The following is a 19,895-nucleotide window of genomic DNA, read 5'->3' on the forward strand; positions in this document are numbered from 1 at the left end:
CATCAGTGGACAAATGGATCAAAATACTGTGGTACTTACATACAATGAGATACTACACATCCCTAAATAGCAGCAATGAATGCATAAAACACATTGTTTCATGGGAAGAAGTGGTGGGAATTATGTTAAGCAAAGTAAGCCAAGAACAACAAGTACAACATGAGTTCACTTAGGCAAACTTGAAAAAGTGAGGCATAGTGGAAAAGCTACTATATACATACATTCCTTGGGTGAGGTCCGGGTACTATAGCAGGGGCCAACCCCAATCCAGGGATACATATGGCATCCAACACAATAGGAGGGTAAAAAACGAGGGGAAAAAAGACATGGGTGGGGGTGGGGGAGGCAGGGTACTAAACCAACCAAGGGGAAGTATTTGTTTATATCTCCACAGCAGAGGGAAAGAAAGACCAGGCTTCAACCCAGTGAGCCAGGACATGAATACGACATACCGGCATGTAGCAGGGAACCAATAGAGAGGTCTGAGGGGCCAGCCCCAATTTCAACTAAGTGGACACCATTCCCCCGCCCCCCGCAACCCCTGCCAGGGACTGGAGTGAGTGGATAGCTCTGAAGCTACAGCTCAGGGAGAGGGGCAGGCCTCATCAGAGCACACAGGAACAAACGAAGAAGAAAGAACCGAGAGTGGAACACATCCTGGCCCACCAAGCCCCGAGGATGATGTTCTCGCTCAGAGCAGGTAATGCACAGAGAGGACCATAGGCGGGCCCCACCACAAGACACAATGTCCCTCACTAACCATAACACTACGGGCACAACACAGAAGGCACAGTGTGTGAATTGTGCCCAATCTGACCCGATCACATGGGTACGAAACACTGGGGGCATGCAAAAGAGCCACTCTCGGGCACACAAAAGGAGTTTGAAGGGAAAGTGACCAATACATAATGGAGAATTGTTTCGTCCCACATTTTAACATTTGTTAACTATCATGGCATTGGGGAAAGACTTGATCTACCTTTCTCTGGGGAGAAGCGAGGTTTTGGTGGAACTCAATTGAGCTCCCTATGTTATCATTTCAGGTACTGACGTCTGACCCATACAGATGCTTAAGGAGACTCACCACTCTTGCAAAGACCCCCCCTGGGTGAAACAGCTTCCTAGCAGGCATCCTTCTGCGTAACAAATCAGTCACCAAGGCTAAATATGGGCATGTGTGGAGAGTTCCTTGTAAAGACTAAAATAGGGTCATCTTACTGTGAATATAGTTTTCGAGCTTTTGCATTTTAAATTCTGTTTGCAGAGATTTATAACGGTGTGGGAAAAAAATTGTCTCTGAGCTCTATGACGGAGGCTTTAAAAAATGAGCCAGAAAATTTCACGATCTTTCCAATCCATGTTCTCAGAAACTTTTGTAGCGCCTCATCTATCAGATCTCAACACAGGTGTATTTATTCTCTCCAGCATTACTATCACCAGGAGAACATGCACCTTTGGGTAAAGATCTATCGCCTTAGTCCTTCTGGGTGTTACACAGTCAAAGAGGAAATGCATATAGAAAATATTAGCACATACATAAGCTTTATCAGGGACTCTTACTTTATTTTCCTGCTGAAATAAAACCTTTCATAGCAACAAAACAAATTCACTGCCTTCAGGTCAATGCTGACTGATGACTACAGTCCTGTGGATTTCCAAGAGTGGACTAGAAAATCCAGTTTTTCTCCCTCTGAGCTGCTGGTGGTCTCAAACTACCAACCATGGAAATCACAGCCCATTGTATCACCACTACACCAGCATTGCTTCAGGGCTTACTAGTCTCAAACTTCCCCAGTATAGAGTACCCAAACCAGAATGTTTGCCGGTGAAAATATCACACGCTACTCTTCCCTTATCCAATCACTATTAGTAGCCGACTCATTCCAGCCTTTCCACAATTCCACTTTCTGCACATATGTTGCACATTGGTTTGCTGCAAATGTTTCAGTCCGGTTAGTACAAACAAATTTCATTCCAAAGAGCATAGAAACAAGTAAGAATGATGTGGTTAAGCTCTTCCCACCAGTTGTCCAAAGCATTTGAATGTGCAATGTGTGAGGTAGTTGTATTACTTTCCAATCGCTACTCTATCAAATTACCATAGATCTGGTGGACTAAAATGACATAGCTATCTTATCTTAGAGCTCTATAGGTCAGAAGCCTGCCACGGTTCTTTCTAAGCCCAATTCAAGATGCCAGCAAGGTATCTCGAGGCTGTCCACATTCCATGGTCTGTGGAGGGCTTCTTCCATCTTCGGAGATGGCAAAAAAAAAAAAAAAAAATCCCCAAGCTCGCCCCGCGGTCCCGTGGAGCTGTGTCTTGCTTCAACAGTGTTTGAACGGAACAGATCCGGGGACTCCCTTCCGCCAACCCTCCGCCACGCAACAGGTTTCTTTCCGGAAGTAACTTGGGGACCATCTTCTCGGCCAGCCCCTCCTCTTGGGACCAGCGGACACTTTTATTTGGCATGCGGTGACCTCCAAACCGACGCATCATGAGCTGTCAGCTCCGTCAGAATTATTCCGCCGACGTGGAGGCCGGCGTCAACCGTCTGGTCAACCTGCATCTGCAGGCCTCTGACACCCACCTCTCTCTGGGCTGCTTTTTCGACCGCGACGATGTGGCCTTGGAAGGTGGGGGGGGGGGCACTTCTGCCGCGAGCTGTTGAAGGAGCAGCGCGAGGGGGCCGAGCGTCTCTGGAAGCTGCAGAACCAGCGCGGCGGCCGCGCCCTCTTCCAGGATGTGCAGAAGCAGTCTCGAGATGAGTGGGGTCGAATCCTGGACACCATGGAAGCTGCCCTAGCCCTGGAGAAAAAACTCAACCCGGGTCTTCTGGACCTGCATGCCGTGGGGTCCACTCACACCGACTCTCATCTCTGTCACTTTCTGGAGAACCACTTCCTGGACAAGGAGGTGAAACTCCTCAAGAAGATGGGCGACCACCTGACCAACCTCCGTAGGCTGGCCAGCCCCCAGGCTGGGCTGGGCGAGTACCTCTTTGAGAGACTCACTCTCAAAGAAGACTAGGAACCTGCGGCGCCAAGCCACCCGCCAGGGGCCCTCTGCCTCCCCACTGCCGACCTTAGCCCCTCTGCCTGAAGCCGGCCTGCGCCAGTCAGCTGCAGCACCACTGCCCTGGAGCCCCTCCCCTCAGCTGGGGGCCAAATGGAAACAATAAAGCTTCTTTTTGCAGCAAAAAAAAAAACCCAAGCTCATATTTAGTATGTCGGTGTCCATGCCAACACATAGCAACCCTTACAGAATTGTGTAGAACTGCCCCTGTGGATTTCCAAGACCATAACTATTACAGGGGTGAAAGCCCCATTTTTCTCCCTCAAAGCACCTGGTATTTTCAAACTGCTGAACTTGCATTACAGTAGTAGCATTTGGAAGTCAGAACCCCGCACTAAGAAGACCACTTTCTTGCTGAGAAACCTACGGGAAGCAGTGGACTACCAAGAGTAGTGCAATGAGAGTGGTCCATGCAAATAAAAGCAATTAAAGGGGAGCATTGTCGACAGAGAATCCGTGTCCAAGAATACAGCTGAGTAATAGCTGATCTTGTTTTGCTAAGCTCCAGACACCTTTAGTGGCTGAAATGAATGAGCCAAATACATCACATAGGAATAACATCATTGGCATATATGCACCCACGTTAAAGTTCAGTCATTACCACATTTGTATGTGGTGAATCTATACACTGAAAAACGTACACCAATTGGACAACTTCTGCAAGTATAATTCAGGGACATGCTGACATTTTCACATCCTGTAAGCACTCTTGCTGTTAGGAAACAGTTACAAAGAACTAGATGTTTGACATGAGAGGGTGCTTCTGCCAAAGGTGCAGCCCAGACTCCTGATTTTGTTTGCTTGGCTTTGTTTTTCTGTTTACTGCTGAAGCTGAGCTGACTTTCAGAAGTCATCCAGTCAAAATTCCTCAGGAAGCCTGCTGGGGTCCATTCCCCATCCTTGCCCTGCCTGCCCCCCCCCCCAACTCCGCCCTCCACCTTCTTACTGCCTGCCCTCAGGAAGAACATCCTCTCAGCCTGATACTGGAAATATCCTTAGAATAAGCAGTTAAATGTCTCAGACTTTACAATTATCAGAAGAATGTTTGAGGGATCTGGCCATTGCCGGATCTTGGTCTGTTAAAAGCCTGATTTTGTAAATGTCAACTGATCATCATTTTCTTGAATTCCTGAATTCTCTATACTTAAGAGCTGTAAAAATTTCCTTTTGTTAATGTACTTTGGTGACTCTTTTCAAGGTATTCCCCTATTCTGAATTATTTTGTTTTTTTAGTAAATGCGTTATTTAAAAAAATAATTTTATTTGGGGATCGTTCAACTCTTATCGCAATCCATACATACATTCATACAAACATTTGCTTTCTACTTGAGCCCTTGATATCAGCTCCTCATTCTCCAGGACAGGCTCCCCACTCCCCGATGAACCCTTGATCATTTATAAGTCATTATTATTGTGTCATATCTTACACTGGCTGAAGTCTCCCTTCACACACTTTTATGTTGTCCGTCCCTCAGGGAGGAGGTTATATGTAGATCCTTGTAATCAGCTCACCCTTTCTACCCCACCTTCCCTCGACCCTCTATGTATCGCCACTCTCACCACTGGTCCTGAAGGGATCATCTGTCCTGGATTCCTGTGTTTCCAGTTCCTAACTGTAAAACTGTACATCCTCTGGTCTAGCCAGATTAATAAGGTGGAATTGGGATCAAGATAGTGAGGTGGGAGGCAGAAGCATTTAGGAACTAGAAAAAAGTTGTATATTTCCTCATGGTTACATTGCACATTGACTGGCTCATCCCCTCCCCATGACCCTTCTGTAAGGGGATGTCCAGTTTCCTACAGTTGGGTCTTGGGTTCCCACTCTGTACTCCCCTTCATTTAAAATGATTTGCTTTTTTTTTGTTCTTTGATGCCTGATACCTGATCCCTTTGACACCTCGGGATCACACAGGCTGGTGTGCTTCTTCCATGTAGGCTTTGTTGCTTCTCAGCTAGATGGCCGCTTGTTTACGTTCAAGTCTTTAAGACCCAAGACGCTATATCTTTTGATGGCCAGGCACCATCAGCTTTCTTCATCACTTTTGCTTATGCACCCATTTGTCTTTTAGTGATCATATCAGGAAGGTGAGCACACAATGGTATGATTTTTTATTCTTTGATGCTTGATACTTGATCTCTTCGACACCTCATGATCACATAGGCTGGTGCATTAATTTTAACAGAAATTCCTGTTTGCCTTTTAACACCGACCCTTTTCCAAACAATTTCACCATGACTTACATAAACTCATTGGGCGCTAAACTAAAACTTCTTTAGTGTTGGTGCTGGGGGTCCTGTTAGGGTTTTTGAGTGGCCTTATGTGGAAACTACAGATCAAATTGGGAAGATCAGCAATAGTTCTGTTAGGTAGCTAGATGCAGAAACCAGAGGTTGTTCCTCTGCATGCCAAGACCTACCTCCCTCCACTTACCGAAAGTTGGAAGCCAATAAAGCCTAGAGGGCAGGCGCACATTCAGGCCCTTGAGCCAGGAAGCCAGTAGTACCCGTGGGTGTCTAGGCTAGTAAGGGTTAAGTCAGCCAATGGTGTCAACCAGTACCTTTGACAACGCCTCCCAGCGGAAGGCCCTAAAAAGGCTGGAACTTCAAGATCACACACCCCCCTCTTTTCCAGCTGCTCCTCCGTGGTTCTGCGTGGCCAGGCCATGGTTGCACGTGGCAGGGCTGCAGCCTCTCTTTCTGACTTATATTCAGTTTACTGTAATACCTAAAACTGCTTCTGTCCTTTATAAAAACTCACTTGGATCACAAACTAGGCTTCCATGTGGATTCTTTCTCGTGCCAAGCCAAGGACCAATGCGAACAAATTAGGCCTTTCCATTTATGTTAGCCTCATTTAATTATAGCAATGTTTCATAGGTATGCTCATGTTTAGTAGGGTATAGCTTGAAATATTTCATATTTTAAGTGTACAGTAAATGCTATTGTATTTATCTGTATTTGCCTTTGAATTGTTGTTCTTTGTTGCTATGGAGTCAGTCCTGACCCACAGTGACCTTATATGTTCAACAGAATGAAACACTGCCTGGTCCTGTAGTTCTCACATGTATTCCAGTCTTCAAAACCATTATCGTGCTTCTTCACATGTCCATAATTTTTTTTGCATTAGGTAGCACATGTTGTGAATTTTACCTTGTTATGTACTGGACATGGGATGGATCTACTGTATTCTATTTTTTCAGGTTCGACAGTATTTTAAAAAGTGTGCATCATTAAATTTTGTTTTGGGATGCAACTTAATCCTTTTGTCTTGATGTTAATAGTGAGTGGGTGATACTAGGCCTGTTGTCAGTCTGCGGATAACCATTGCCCACTAATGGGGTGTACCGGATCACAAGTTGGGCTGCCAACCCTAAGTTCATTAGTTTGAAGGCACTGGTTGCTACAAGGAAGAAATTTGAGACTTTGCTGCAGTAAATATTTGGAAACTCCGAGGGAACAGTACCAAGCTGCAGTAGAGTTTTGGTCTAGAAAGGAAGCTAGATTAGGGAGAAAGGGTGGTGGTCTCCCCCGAATGCCTGCACTAGTGGAAATCAGCTGGAAGGGCCACAATAAAGTGGTTTCACAGAAATCAGGCACACGGATCAGACGCCTTTGGGAAAGTCCAAACTGGGCATGCACCGAACAAAATTACAAGTCACACAGACCCAGTTGAAGAGAAACTGGGGCCCACCCACAGTGCTAGGCACATGATATCACACAGGTGCACCTAAACTCAACCCATAAGATCTGCCAATACACTCAAACACGCCTCCCCAGGCAGTAGAATTAGGACTGGATAAATCAGCCTGGGGGCAGGCCACCTCCTCTTGTTCAGGGCCTCCCTTAAAGGTCTGAGTGTAAGATTTCGCCTGTGTATGATATGTAGGTGCATGTGTGCTCCCTGGTAACTGCACTCTCTTGGGATTTCCTGCTGTTGGTTCAGTAGGTTTGGATGTGTGCTCCTGTTCTGGCATTCTTTCCACGTGGATTTTTGCGCTCCACTGAAGTGGCCATCTTCATTCGCAAACTCTTGTGTGGTCCCATGTGGCCTGCATGTTTTCGAGAGATAACATACCTTCTGAGACTGTAATACCTGAAACTTTCCTTTCCCTTATAAAAGTTATTTGGATTTACAAAAGTGTGTCTGCCACGTGAGTTCTTTCAGTGTTGAGAAGCAAGAACTGAGGTAAACCATCCCAGAAACCTAACAGTTTGTGTCAGAATCCCCTCAATGGTAGTGGACTTGATTTTGTTTTGACAGAGGCAAAATATATCTGTGTAATCTGGTTGAAGCAGTCCTTACTTCTGGGCCTATGTGGGCATCAGATAATGTCCTTTCTTATCTTTAAAATGTCTGTTGTTTTCTTTTGTGACAGTTTGCATTGGGGTTGGGCAGTCCCAGACAGCTTCCATTTCTTTGCATCCATGGCCTGCCTGATCAGTAATCTCCTGAATTAGCTGCCTTGGTTATTCAGTGAAGAATATGGCTGTGACTTTTTGGGTTGTTTCGAGATGAAGAGCAAACCACTTTCTGTCACTCTATTTTACATCATGAGTGTATATCTCCAGTTTTTGTGAGCATTTTTCTGATGACAATGTTTATTGTGCACCTGCAGTATCTCATTGAGCACACACAACTTCATGTACTGAGCATCATTATCATTCCCACTTTTCAGATGTCACCACTGAAGTTCAGTGACCTCCAATGGTGTAGTGGTTACCTGTTAGGGTATAATTCCCATGGTGGGCAGTTCAAAACCACCGAACACCCTGAGGAAGAAAGATGAGGCTTTCTACTCCAGCTACAGTTTTAGAAACCCACAGAGGGAACACTATGAGTCAGCAGGGACTTGATGGAAGTGAGTTTGGAATTTAGTAAGCAAACCCCTCTAATGTCCAAGGCTCAGTTCATAACAGCATCATACCCTTTCACTCTGGTCAGTCCACTACTCCTCCTCATTCAATCATTGTTGACAAAGATCACACGGCCCTTTGACATGACAAATAAGACTATGCCAAATGATTCTCTAGTGCAGACCTTAAGTGTGCCCATTAAGCCACAACTAATCACCATTTTGGAACTATTATATGTGTTGGGTTTAGATAAATAAATGCAAACGTCACCTAGTCAAGACCAAATGCCAGCACTTGTGTGCACACACACCCATTGAAAACTTGTCTCCGTTTAGTTGCAAAAGATACAAGCTCTGTGTAAGCAACAGAATGCCTAATGTAGAGTCGTGACAAATGCAGGTAAAGAAACTCAGGGAAAATATGGACCAATTTGAAAGCTGCACCCAGGTCTTAGCAAGAAGATGTCATTGACTTCATAACCAATGACCCAGCATTTCTTTCACACAGAACTTCGGACCGGTTCTTACTAGTTCAGTCATACCCGATGAAGCAAAACTGGAACTTACTGAACGCTTACCATATGGGTATACCAGACAATAATGGGAATGGTGAAAATGGAAGGTCAATGCCCTGCTAGAAACTTAATCTCCCTGTTAACAAATAAGAGCAATGTTCACATGGCATAATTACCAAATCTTTTGACAGGCTAAGTGAGAAAAAAACGGTGCCTCTCTCAAAGATGGCCACAAATTGTGCTGCTTTGAAAATGCGCTGCTGTCAGCATCCTGGTAATAAACTAATATCTCACATGAGCCTCCTGAAAGGGCTCACTCCACCTCTTCCAAGGCTTCTGTTCCAGGACTTTGGCCCCTCATTCCAGTGCACCTATATATCTTTTTTTTTCTAATTCGGGTCTGTTAAACTTCATTGTGTTGGTTATGACTGAATCAGTTTGAAGCCCTTCTATGAAGTTTTACTCCACCAAAGAAAGTGGATTTTTTATAGAGTCAAAGATGGCCAAACACGCCAAGTTATCTCTCTATTGTGAACCCCTGACAAACTAACTGAAACAGATATAGATTATAAATCTGGAGCCCTGAACACCAAGAAGGAGGATAGAGAATTAGATCACACATCAACTGGACCAGAAAAGAAATGGAATGAAAGCCACAAATATGGAGACAGATGGACTGGCGGTAGCCGGCCAGCCAACTCAACACAGCACAGCCTACTAGGATAATTCAGTAGGGCCCTTGATTGAGGAGCATAGGAAGACAAACCCTTGGCAATCTAGGAAGGTAGGACCCCTAGTGATCACAGAGCAGGGAGAGTGTCAGTGTCCAGAAACAGGACTACATGATCACTTGTGGCAATCCCTGAGTATTAGAGTGGTCAGAATACAAAGAATAATGAATTCACAGAGAGTTAATAGGACGTCTCCAAACCAACCAGTCTATGGAGCACCACCAACTTCTCATTAATGGTTGGGACCAGTTCCTGACAGCTGGCTAAAGACAGTGAGGAATCTCCAGGGACCCACAATTGGTGACTACAGGAGCACACTGCTGCTTCTTCCTGGGAATTGGCATCATAACATTTTATACCTCTTCTTTTTCACCAGTCCAGGGACTGCAGTAAAGCACCTACTCCCCATGCCATCCTGCCCCATCCACCACTCCCCTCCATCACTAATACAGGAAGTACCCACCACAACCATCCATCCAACAAATACCAGAGAGTGCCTCATGTGCATGTGAAATATGAACATTGAATAATAAAGGTGAGAAAATAATTGATGACTTAGAATTATGGTGTTGACAAAGAATATTGAAAGTATCATGGACTGCCCAAAGGACAAACCCATCTGTCTCGAAGGAGAAATAATCAAAATGTTCCTTAAAAGCAAGGATGGCAAGACTACATTTCATGTACTTTGGGAATGTGTTCAGGGATAATTTGTCCCTGGAGAAGGACAGCAAGCTCAGTAGAGGGTCAATCAAAAAGAGATGGTGTTCAGTGAGATGAATTGATACAGTCCTGCAACAATGAGCTCAAACATAACAACAATTATGATTATTGCACAAGACTAGGCAGTGTTGTATGTTGTTGCAGTGTCACTGTGTGTCAGAGCTGCCGCATTACTAAATAGAACTTGTCTTCATCCAGCCACTGATCACAGAGGCATGTTTAAATGTTTGATTGGCAGATGAGCGCATAGGATGTATGAACTGGAAGATTAGGAGAGATACTTTTTGACTTACCTTGGACTGGTCCATCTCTTCTATTATACTGTAATCTCTAGATCAGCAGTTCTTAAGCTCTGTGTCACGACCTCTTTGGGAGTCGAACGACCCTATCACAGGGGTCACTTAAGACCACTGGAAAAGACATTATTATTTACATTATGATTCATAACAGTAGCAAAATTATCATGAAGTTGCAACGAAAATAATTTTATGTTTGGGGTCACCAAAACATGAAGAACTGTATTAAAGGGTGGCGGCATTAGGGAGGCTGCTCTAGAAGATAATGAATATATCCCCAGGCCATGCTAATTAAGAATAATTATTGAAAAATAAGTGAATCTGTAGGAAAGCAAAAAGGAAGTAAGGTAGGAAGAATGGACATACTGTGAAAGAGGATAATTTAAAGTTTTATGTTTATAAATATCATATTAGCGTGTTTAAAATCAGGAAAAGTACCACGGTAACTGTCCGTAGTAAAATGCTCAGAACCCATCCAGAGTAAACATAAAACACATTTATTCTATTAGGTTTGTGAGAGGAATGCTCAAACTACTGTTAAACAGATTTTATGGATTGTGATCATTGTTCTTTATTTCATTTTTCTCTGTTGGCAAGCAAGTTTCTGTAGATATGGGCAACATGGAGTCCAAAGCAGTAGAAATATTGTCATGCAATACCTGTAAATATGAGGCACTCATAAATAATGCCAAAATATAATATTCTAATGTGGCAAAGACTTGGTGAAACTTAGTGCATTGCTGTCTTGACTTCCAAGAGGACAGAATAAAAAGGTCATTAGGAGTTTCAGGCAGTTTATCATATATAAATATTCAATTATAGGGAAGAGATGGCTTTACACGAGTTGAAATTCTACGATGATAATAAAACCAAGAAAAAATTGAAAACCTTGATAAGAGGATCCTTAAAAATCACCTAGTTATGAAATAAATCTTCATTTTTAAATAGGAAACTTAAATCCCAGGAAGTGATTTCTGATCGTCTGATTCCTGGTCTAGCAATGCCTCACATGACTTAGGTTCTACTGGCATGTGCCTATAACCAATGCAGCTTGCACAAATGATTGAACTGATCTCTGATGAAAAGCAATGAGGAGTAGTAGGCATGGGATTAACTGGAGAGGAAACTCCATTTATGAAAGGGTAGAGACTACGAAGCACCGACAAATGATCTCCATATGCTGCCTGGTATTCTGATTAATCAGAGAGGAGTCAGAAATCTGTCTATTTCTCTGATAGTTACTGATGTCAACTTTATTATAATTTTAATGTAATTCATTAAATATTGAGCAAAGGAGTCATTTTTGGCTCACGGACTGCCTAGGTTGGCACTGTACATACCCACAGATATGACACTGCAGACACATGATTGACACGGCATACAGTTACCATATAAAGATTTTAGTCCTTTACAACCCCTGAAATTGTAAACATTTGTAAAATGAACACTGTGATTATTACAATATAACGTATCTCTCCTTGTTAAAATGGTTTACTTCAGCTTCTCAGCGAAGTCATTGAAAAGAGAATTCTATTTGATGAAAGGATTGATATGCCCAGAACTTCTCAGCAGCACATCTACCAAGTAAACAGATACATACCTGTGATTGCAAATAGCAATCTCGATGTGGCAGTAAAATCGTATGATGAGTCTGGAGGTACTTTTGCCTCTCTTCTTATCAATGATAAAAAAATCTTTCTGACTTTGAGTTTATCTATAAAACTTCTCTTCTCTTTGAAATAACGGAATGTAGAAAGCTGTGGATTGTGAATCTTGGGACGAACAAAAAAACTGTTCGATCCATGGTTCTCACGGAGCCATCAGTGGACCCCAAAGAATTTCAAGACACTATCAGTGCTTCTATGAAGTAAAAATGATTTCATAATTACATGAAGACATCATTTACTTTGGTCACTGTGTCGGCATTTGCACTGATGATGCAAGAACATTTGAGGGTAAAACCGCAGGTACCTTTACCTGATTCACAGGAGCCAAGGGCAGTGGTCCTGAATGATAGTAGTCATTGTTTTCTCACCCAAAGCACACTATCAGGCAAGAAGGCGGCGGTGGAAGCCTGTTTCACTTAAAACGGCCCTAGTAACTGCTGGGTTCATTACTCCAGAAACCATACTCATTGCTATGGAGTTGGTTACAACAGCCCCTATGGGCTTCTAAGACTGTAACTGTTTGCAAACTCCTGACCTTGTAGTTAACAGCCCAAGAGTAAGCCACTACACCACCATTGAAGTTATTACCTGTCATTGAGGTTATTACCTTTATTAAATCGTATTCCTAGAGCACACATCCTTGTCAATTATCTAACACTTCTGCTGAATAATAACTCTGATTGTCTCCTGGAATAAAAAACAACCACCACCACTGCACTTCTTTGAGCTGCAAGCCAAACTAGCTGCAGCTGCTCCTGGGACACCATTTGTACTTGACAGGCAAATGAATACTTCAGCTGTTAAAACTCACATTTCTGGATCTGTTATTTTTCCTCAAATCAAAGAAGAAAATTTGCCACGTCAAGGAGCATGCTCATTATGGTAGCAATTGTACAATACTGCTTGATGTGATTGAACTATGGAATGACGCATCTGTACTAGCTACCAATACAATGGTGTGGGAGATAAAACAGATTAGGGCTATTAATTAACATAGCATTTTTATACTTTATAATGGAATAATTATCACACTCACCTAAATAACTTGTTAAACCAATATTTCCCAGGTGACAAATGGATAATGTTACAAAATTATGCATGAGTTAAAGATTCGTTTAAATGTCAAGCTAAAACTATGGATTTTAACGTAACGGATTATGAAAACTTCATCAAAATGTTACTGGATTTAATAATCAACCTTGAAGAAACTGTCCCTTGTTGACTTTTGGCATAATATCAAAGAAAGATATCCAGACGTATTTTAAAAGGCTATCAAAACATTGCTTACTTTTGTAAGTACATATCTCAGTGAGTGCAGATTATCTTTATATATTTCAATTAATATAGCATATTGGAAGTCCGTAAAGAGCATATATCATGCGCTGTTCGTAACCAGTTATCAGATTTACTGCTGATGGGTTCCATTCCAGTGCTACAGAAATTCCCAGAATAATATGAGACTGACAACGTGTCCGTCTGATTTTATATTTGGGAGACAAGGGGGGGGAGAAAAAAAAGAGCACATATCAGATTTTACCTGTTTCCTAAGCTAGACATTTAAGAAAAGTGCTAAAATGTAAAATGATGCTACTTTTGCCCATAAACACTTCTGATATAGAAATATGGTTTTTACAAATAAAATATATAATTTATATCCACAGGAAAAATTTTAGTGATTTTAATGAATTAATGTATTAAGATCTCAGTTTTGATTTTACATATTGTATATTTTGATAGAGATAACCCATGTAAAAATAGTACTCTGGGGTCCTCACTCATTTTTTCCCAAGAAAATATTTTTTTCGTTGTTAATATTTTCATGTTTGAAATAAACTTGTATGTCACCAAAGTCCACTTCCGGTTTATATTTCTCCTTTTCAGCCACTCAGAAACAAATTTAGAGCCGAGGGCTAAGGAATTTTGAGGAAGGTCCTCAATTGTTTTAAAGACTACAAAGATGTCCAAGAGATTTGAGAGTCACTGCTGATGTATAAATATGACACATATACAAGTACTGAAAGCCTAGCACTGTGGGAGGAGCTCTGGCGAGTGTGGTGAGAAATACAGCCATGGTCCATAAGTGCATAGAAATGATGAGTGCGATGGGACAAGAGGCAATCCACAAGAACCATGTCACAGTAAATAAGGGGCGCATTAATATAGCAAACAGGGGGTACTTCAGGGCCACCATTCATGAAGCACTCTCAAGGCACAGGATCTGGACCGAAGTCCAAAGATGGCCAGTTCTGTAACCTTGGGGAGTCAGGCATCTGGTTGTGAAACACTCATGAATTTGAGCCTTCAGGGTAAGGTTGCTCTGTGAGTCAGTTTGAAGTAATGTCCAGTTCCGCTAGTGGGGTTTCCACATCCAGTTCCTATGGGGTAGCCTTGGGGAGATGCTGTGTGTCTTCAAAGAACAAAGTCTGAAGCCCCAGTAGTCTGCAGCACAGGGCCTAGATGATGCAGGAGGCAGGTGCATCTTTAAACAGTAAAGAAACAAGGGGACTGCTGCAGCCAACTGAAACTAGGAGAGAAGCCAGGAACAGTCCTTTTCCCCAGCCACCAGAGGAATCAACCAGACGAAGATCCTCCTCAATGATATCCATCAACTGAAACTTGTCAGCCATCTATTAGTAGTACCCAGGCCTCTGTTCAGAAGGTAGAGAAGGTTGCATCGTTTCCTCATGATCAGGGTGCTTTAGCATGGAGAAAAGGAAGAAGGCATGGACAAACACTATGGAAGCACTAACTATTCATTTGTTTAGTAAACGTGGCTGATGGTTTCTATGTGATCCTCCTCCAAATCTAATCATTAATCTGGTGTAAAGTCTACCAGCCTTCTGTTGCTGAAATGCACCAGCACCCTGAGGAGAAAGGCAGAAGAATGGGACGTGAAGCTAGTAATGCAGGAACAGAAGTCTCTGAGCACTCCTGTGCCACTCACCTCTAAGTGCTACCACAGGATCCAAATATGCTCGACAGTTTTGTGTATAAACTGACGCAGAACCAGTATTGCAGCTGGCAAAGGGTAATCTTAGGCCTTTCTGTCTAAGCTTACTAAGTCTTCTTTCAGAATCCTAAGGAGGTAAAAAGGCAATTTCCTACATCACCTTGTGAAACAAAAATGATTCCAACCTCAAGAAACATTTATTGCAGCAGAACATGTGGGGCTAATGGATCTTACTAGACACAGTTGTAAAAGGTTGTAGGAGGGTCAGTAGTCCATGCTGCCTTGAAATCATGGGGAGTGTCTCTGGAACATGCATTGGTCTCTATATATTTAACTTGACATACAACTTGACTCTGTCATGTCTAGTACCATCGCTTACCTCTTGTGGAAGAGAGAAGATCATGAGAAGGCAGGCAAAGAGCGAAGCCTTATTTGTGTTTGCTCATTTTGGTAGCCAGCTCAGTGCCCTGCTCCATACACATTTGTGCTTAGATCTCAGGAACAAGGATTAGCTTTGTTAGACTCATATCATTTCGGTTTGACAAATTTGTCTCATAATATTGATTTTGCAAGTGAGTCTCTAGATGTATACTTCTCCAGGCCATATCTGGAATGTAAGAGCTTTTGCATGAGTTCCAGTACACACTTACCCACCGTCCACAGTCATATGAATCCCTTTCAACAGTTTGATAAAATTACACTTGAGGAAGGCTTTCATCAAGGCAAACAAATCGGGTGGGCTTTTTATGTTGGATTAGAGAAAGAAGGACTCTCCAGTTTAAGTTTTCGAATGAATTAAGGGTGAAGGATAATGACGTGCCTAACTGGCCACTGTTCATGGTGAGAGAGAGACGGGAACATCGCTCTGACCAAGATCTGTTCAGACACACTTGTCAGGAGGTGGACAACCTAAGTTTTAGCTGGTTCTGACACACTAAAGATTCAACCGTTAATACAGAGCTTTTTAAAAATGAGATCAACAAATAAAAATTATGAATAAATCAATAGGCATTAAAAAATGAAAGAAAGAGGTTATACAATAGCTCCCTGTGTTCTATTTCCATTTCATGTGGCTTTAACCTATACATTTGAAATCCTTTCCCCACTCTCTCATATTTCTTCCCACATGAATATAAAATCAGCTCATAGACACTCCAAAGTTTATGAACAACACCCACTCCTAAGTATGTCTTTAAGGTGATTTTTTATGTAACTCGGATAGCCTTTGATCATACACTGGCCCAGTATCTCACCTTATATATATTTTTAAATATTCAATATTGATGAAACTCCATATGTAAATGTGCAGGCTAAAGTTAGCAAAATCCTATAAGAAAACATAGGTGTAGATCTCCATGACCTTGGATTGCTTAAAAAACGTTGATGATCTTGTCACAAATTATTACAACAAATAAAAAAAATTCTCAGAACAGTAACCGAATTACAAACTGACATATGAGAAAATCTCACAGAAAAGAACAAAACCACTATGGAGGCAAGTAAAATTTTATACTTATAGATCCAAGGGGGCAGGCAAATTAATAGAGGAGGATCCTAGATTTAATGTTGGGGACCAAATACTGTAAAGATATCAAGTCTCCTTAAGTACACATTTACTGTAGCTACCGAGATGATCATCACATTCCAGCTACTTTTCTCCAAAGTTAAAACTGGAAAACAACAGAGAAAGAATGAAAAATAACTTTGTATAAAATTCATAACCTACCGTTTAATATATAGATGTGTAAGTGTGTGTTCAAAGGGGTGGAGTTTTCAAAAAGCTCATGGAAAATTTCCAGTATTTTATCATTCAATTTTGCTACAAATGTTTTATAGCCCCTGGATGTGCGCGCACGTGTGTATGTGTACATACTTCACTAAACTCACTACCACTAAGTTGACCTAACTTCACCCAAAATGTACATACCAGTTCAGTAAAGTATTTCATCTCTCTCAGGTATTTTCGTGTTGGTAGAAAATGACACACTGCAATATTTTACATACACACATATACCTATATATTCAATGTATTCAGTTATATATAAATAATATAAGTAATATATGAATATTAATTATTTATATGCGGTCCTGGTGGCATACTGGTTCCCCATGGGCTGGTAACCGTGGCTTGGCCAGCATCTCTTTGGACCAGCTGTTTTTCAGGCAAAGCTGTTGCTGTCTGCTGCCATAAAGATTCCCTATCTGGGAACCCCTGTATAGAATGGCTGTGATTGCTCTGTCTGGGATAATAGATTACAGATGAGGGGTAAGGGAGGTGGGGTGGCAGTGAAGTTACAGAGAATCCTTAGGATGTAAAAGAAAGCACATGCTGGCTATGAAATAGGATCATTGTAAACCTTGGTTTCACAAATCTGAGGAGCACCTCAGATATCAGATCCCAGTCACCATGGAGTGATGTCCAGAGTGCAGGGAAAAAGAGTTGATAGCAGCAATATGACTCCCTAATTAGAACTAACCACTACCTGAAATCCCTGCATAGTAATGCCTGGAGATTATATATGGATATCACAAAGGACTCATGCAACTCAAGCATAGTAAAGATTCTCTCTTGAAGCTACATGATAGATTTTATATAGATATAGAATCTACATATACACTCGGTAAAAATGGAAATATAAACGCACATTTCTTAGCAACTCTAGTGAAATTCACTGTACTATGCAACATTATAAGGAGCCTTGGTGGCAGAAGGGTTACACATTGGTATGCGGTTCTAACCACCCACCACTCCACTTCTACTCCCATAAAAAGTTACCAGGCTCAGAAATGCCCAGGGGCAGTTCTACCTTGTCCTATGGGGTTCGCTATGGGTTGACCTCTACCCCATGGCATTGAGATACCATGTTATATAACTTCTAAAACTGGAATCGTCCAAAACCACACTGCTCAGCCTCTTCTGGGTCGAGAACCATTTAGAACAAAAGGTTTCCAAAGCCTCCGTCTGGCCGGCAAAGGGCCCCAGTGGGAAGGAGTTGTTCTCAGACAGCCCGCAGCCTGCAGCACACTAAGCAGGGACCCTGCCTAGCATCTCCCTGGGAACAAAGCTGTTCCTTTGCAAAGGTTGCGGTTGCTCCAGTACTGGGATCTGGCAGAGAGGAGGCATCACCCAGGGACCATTGCACAAAGGATCCAGGAGCCAACATCAAGATGGCCATTCATGATGATTTAAGGGTCTATCCACCCAACAACAGAACAGACTTCCCGAGACACAGCTTGGTCTTGCCATTCATCTGAGAAGGCGCTAGACTGAGCTGGCAGGATAAACACCATGCTGCATTTCTGACTCGTGGGTAACAGAGAGGGTAGGGCCTTGGTCTGAGATGAGTACATTCAAGTTGACAATGAGAAAATCACAGGTCCTGCGGCACAGCAAGGTCTCTGAAGGAGAACTAAGGGGATTGACTTCTCATTCCAGATATCAACTCTGGAAGGCTCCCCTCACTTTCTCTGGGTGTCTCATGGCTACGACATAGGCAAGACCCCACCCCTTAGCCCAGAAGGGAACCCAAAGTAACCTACTCCTGCTGTCCACACTGGGAGGTCCCAAGTAGTACCAGAGAGATGTTTGCTTGTGTTTGTTTCGTTGCTAATGTAAAGCTATTTGACTGTGTGGGTCACAACCAACTATGGATAACCTTGAGAAAAAATGAGCACCCTTCACGGTGCTCACGATGAATCATCACATGGATCAAGAAGATGTTGTGCAAAGTGAGCAAGGTAATTCTGCAGGGTTGAAAATCAGGAGCGGTGTGCATCGGGTTGCATCCTCCCTCCCTAATTATTCAACCTGTGTGCTGTGCAAATAATCAGGGAAACTGGACTGTATGGAGACGAATGTGGCATCAGAGTCAGAGGGAGGCTTATTAACATAACACCATGGTAAATGAAGCATCAGGAATGATGTCAAGGATCCACAATCAATGCTCATGGCAGCAGCAGGTAACAGATAAAGCATGCATTGTATTACGTCTATATTCTACATGAGACTTCCGTAAATTATAGGCCCTACGGTGAGCCTGGCCCAGGCTTGTTAACTCATACGCATGTGAAAGTGGACACTGAATAAGAAAGACCAAACCAGAACTGATATGATTGAATCATGGTGCCTGCGCAGAATATCTAAAGTACCATGCACCGCCAAAAGAACAAATGAATCCACCTGGGGATAAGTACAGCCAGAATGCTCCTTATGGACTAGGACGGTGAGATCTCCTCTCAAGTACTTTGAACGTATCGTCAGAAGAGACCAATCCCTGGAGAAGGACATCATGCTTGATAAAATATCAGAGCAGCAAAACGAAGGAAGGCCCTCAGCAAGATGGATGGCCACAGCAGCTGCAACACTGGGCTCAAAGAGACAATTGAGAGTCTGGTGCAGGACCGGGTGGTGCTTCACTCTGTTGAACAGAGGGTCGCTATGAGTTGAACGTAACTGGAAGGCAAATCACCACTATCATCACCACCACCACCACAGATAACAAACAACAACCCCCAAACAACCACCAAAAGTAATCACCATCGTACTGGCTGGAGGGGCATAGCTTCCTGTCAGCCAAGAGAGGAGGTTGTGGTGGCCCTTTTCAGGAACCATATGATAGCTTAATAAAGATTGTGCACTCCCCAAAACCCACCGTGAATGTTCTTGGCCTTCCCTCTGCCGCTGTCACTAGTCAAGGAGGCTCTCTGGGTGTGCTGTTTCAGTATTTGCACCTGAGCTCTGATGGTCAGGCTTCAGCGGAAGGTTTCTTTGTCAGGTCCGTAGAGGTCCATTGCAAAGGAGGGGTGATGGCAGAAGAGGACTCCAAGGGAGGACAGAGACCTCCTGCACTAAGGGGCCACACAGAAACCTGTCCATCTGTCAAGGCAACATGTCCACTCGGGTGGTCCCCAGAGGTGTCACCATGTCTTCCTCAATCTGGGTTCTCAAGTAGTGGGGTGAGGGTGAGGGGAAGGTCTGAAGAAAGGGCTGGCAGGCTTGGGGAATAAATATGAATGGTTAGGTTGATAAAGATTGACACCTCCCTCCAAAAACAAATGCTCTCCCCAACCCTGACACGGAGGGGAAG

At 42.9% G+C, this 19,895-nt stretch overlaps 1 non-coding gene and 1 pseudogene across 1 annotated transcript; both read left to right on the plus strand.

Annotated features, from left to right (window-relative positions):
* The first annotated feature begins 2,319 nt into the window (after positions 1-2,319).
* On the plus strand, positions 2,320-3,028 carry LOC142434843 (ferritin light chain pseudogene; annotated as a pseudogene).
* Positions 3,029-13,235: 10,207 nt separating this feature from the next.
* On the plus strand, positions 13,236-13,359 carry LOC142435456 (small nucleolar RNA SNORA54). The gene has a single exon (XR_012781508.1). It is a non-coding gene; the product is annotated as a small nucleolar RNA SNORA54 (small nucleolar RNA).
* The last annotated feature ends 6,536 nt before the right edge of the window (positions 13,360-19,895 follow it).

Source organism: Tenrec ecaudatus, chromosome X (assembly GCF_050624435.1).
Source record: "Tenrec ecaudatus isolate mTenEca1 chromosome X, mTenEca1.hap1, whole genome shotgun sequence".
In the NCBI taxonomy this organism is placed as follows: domain Eukaryota; kingdom Metazoa; phylum Chordata; class Mammalia; order Afrosoricida; family Tenrecidae; genus Tenrec; species Tenrec ecaudatus.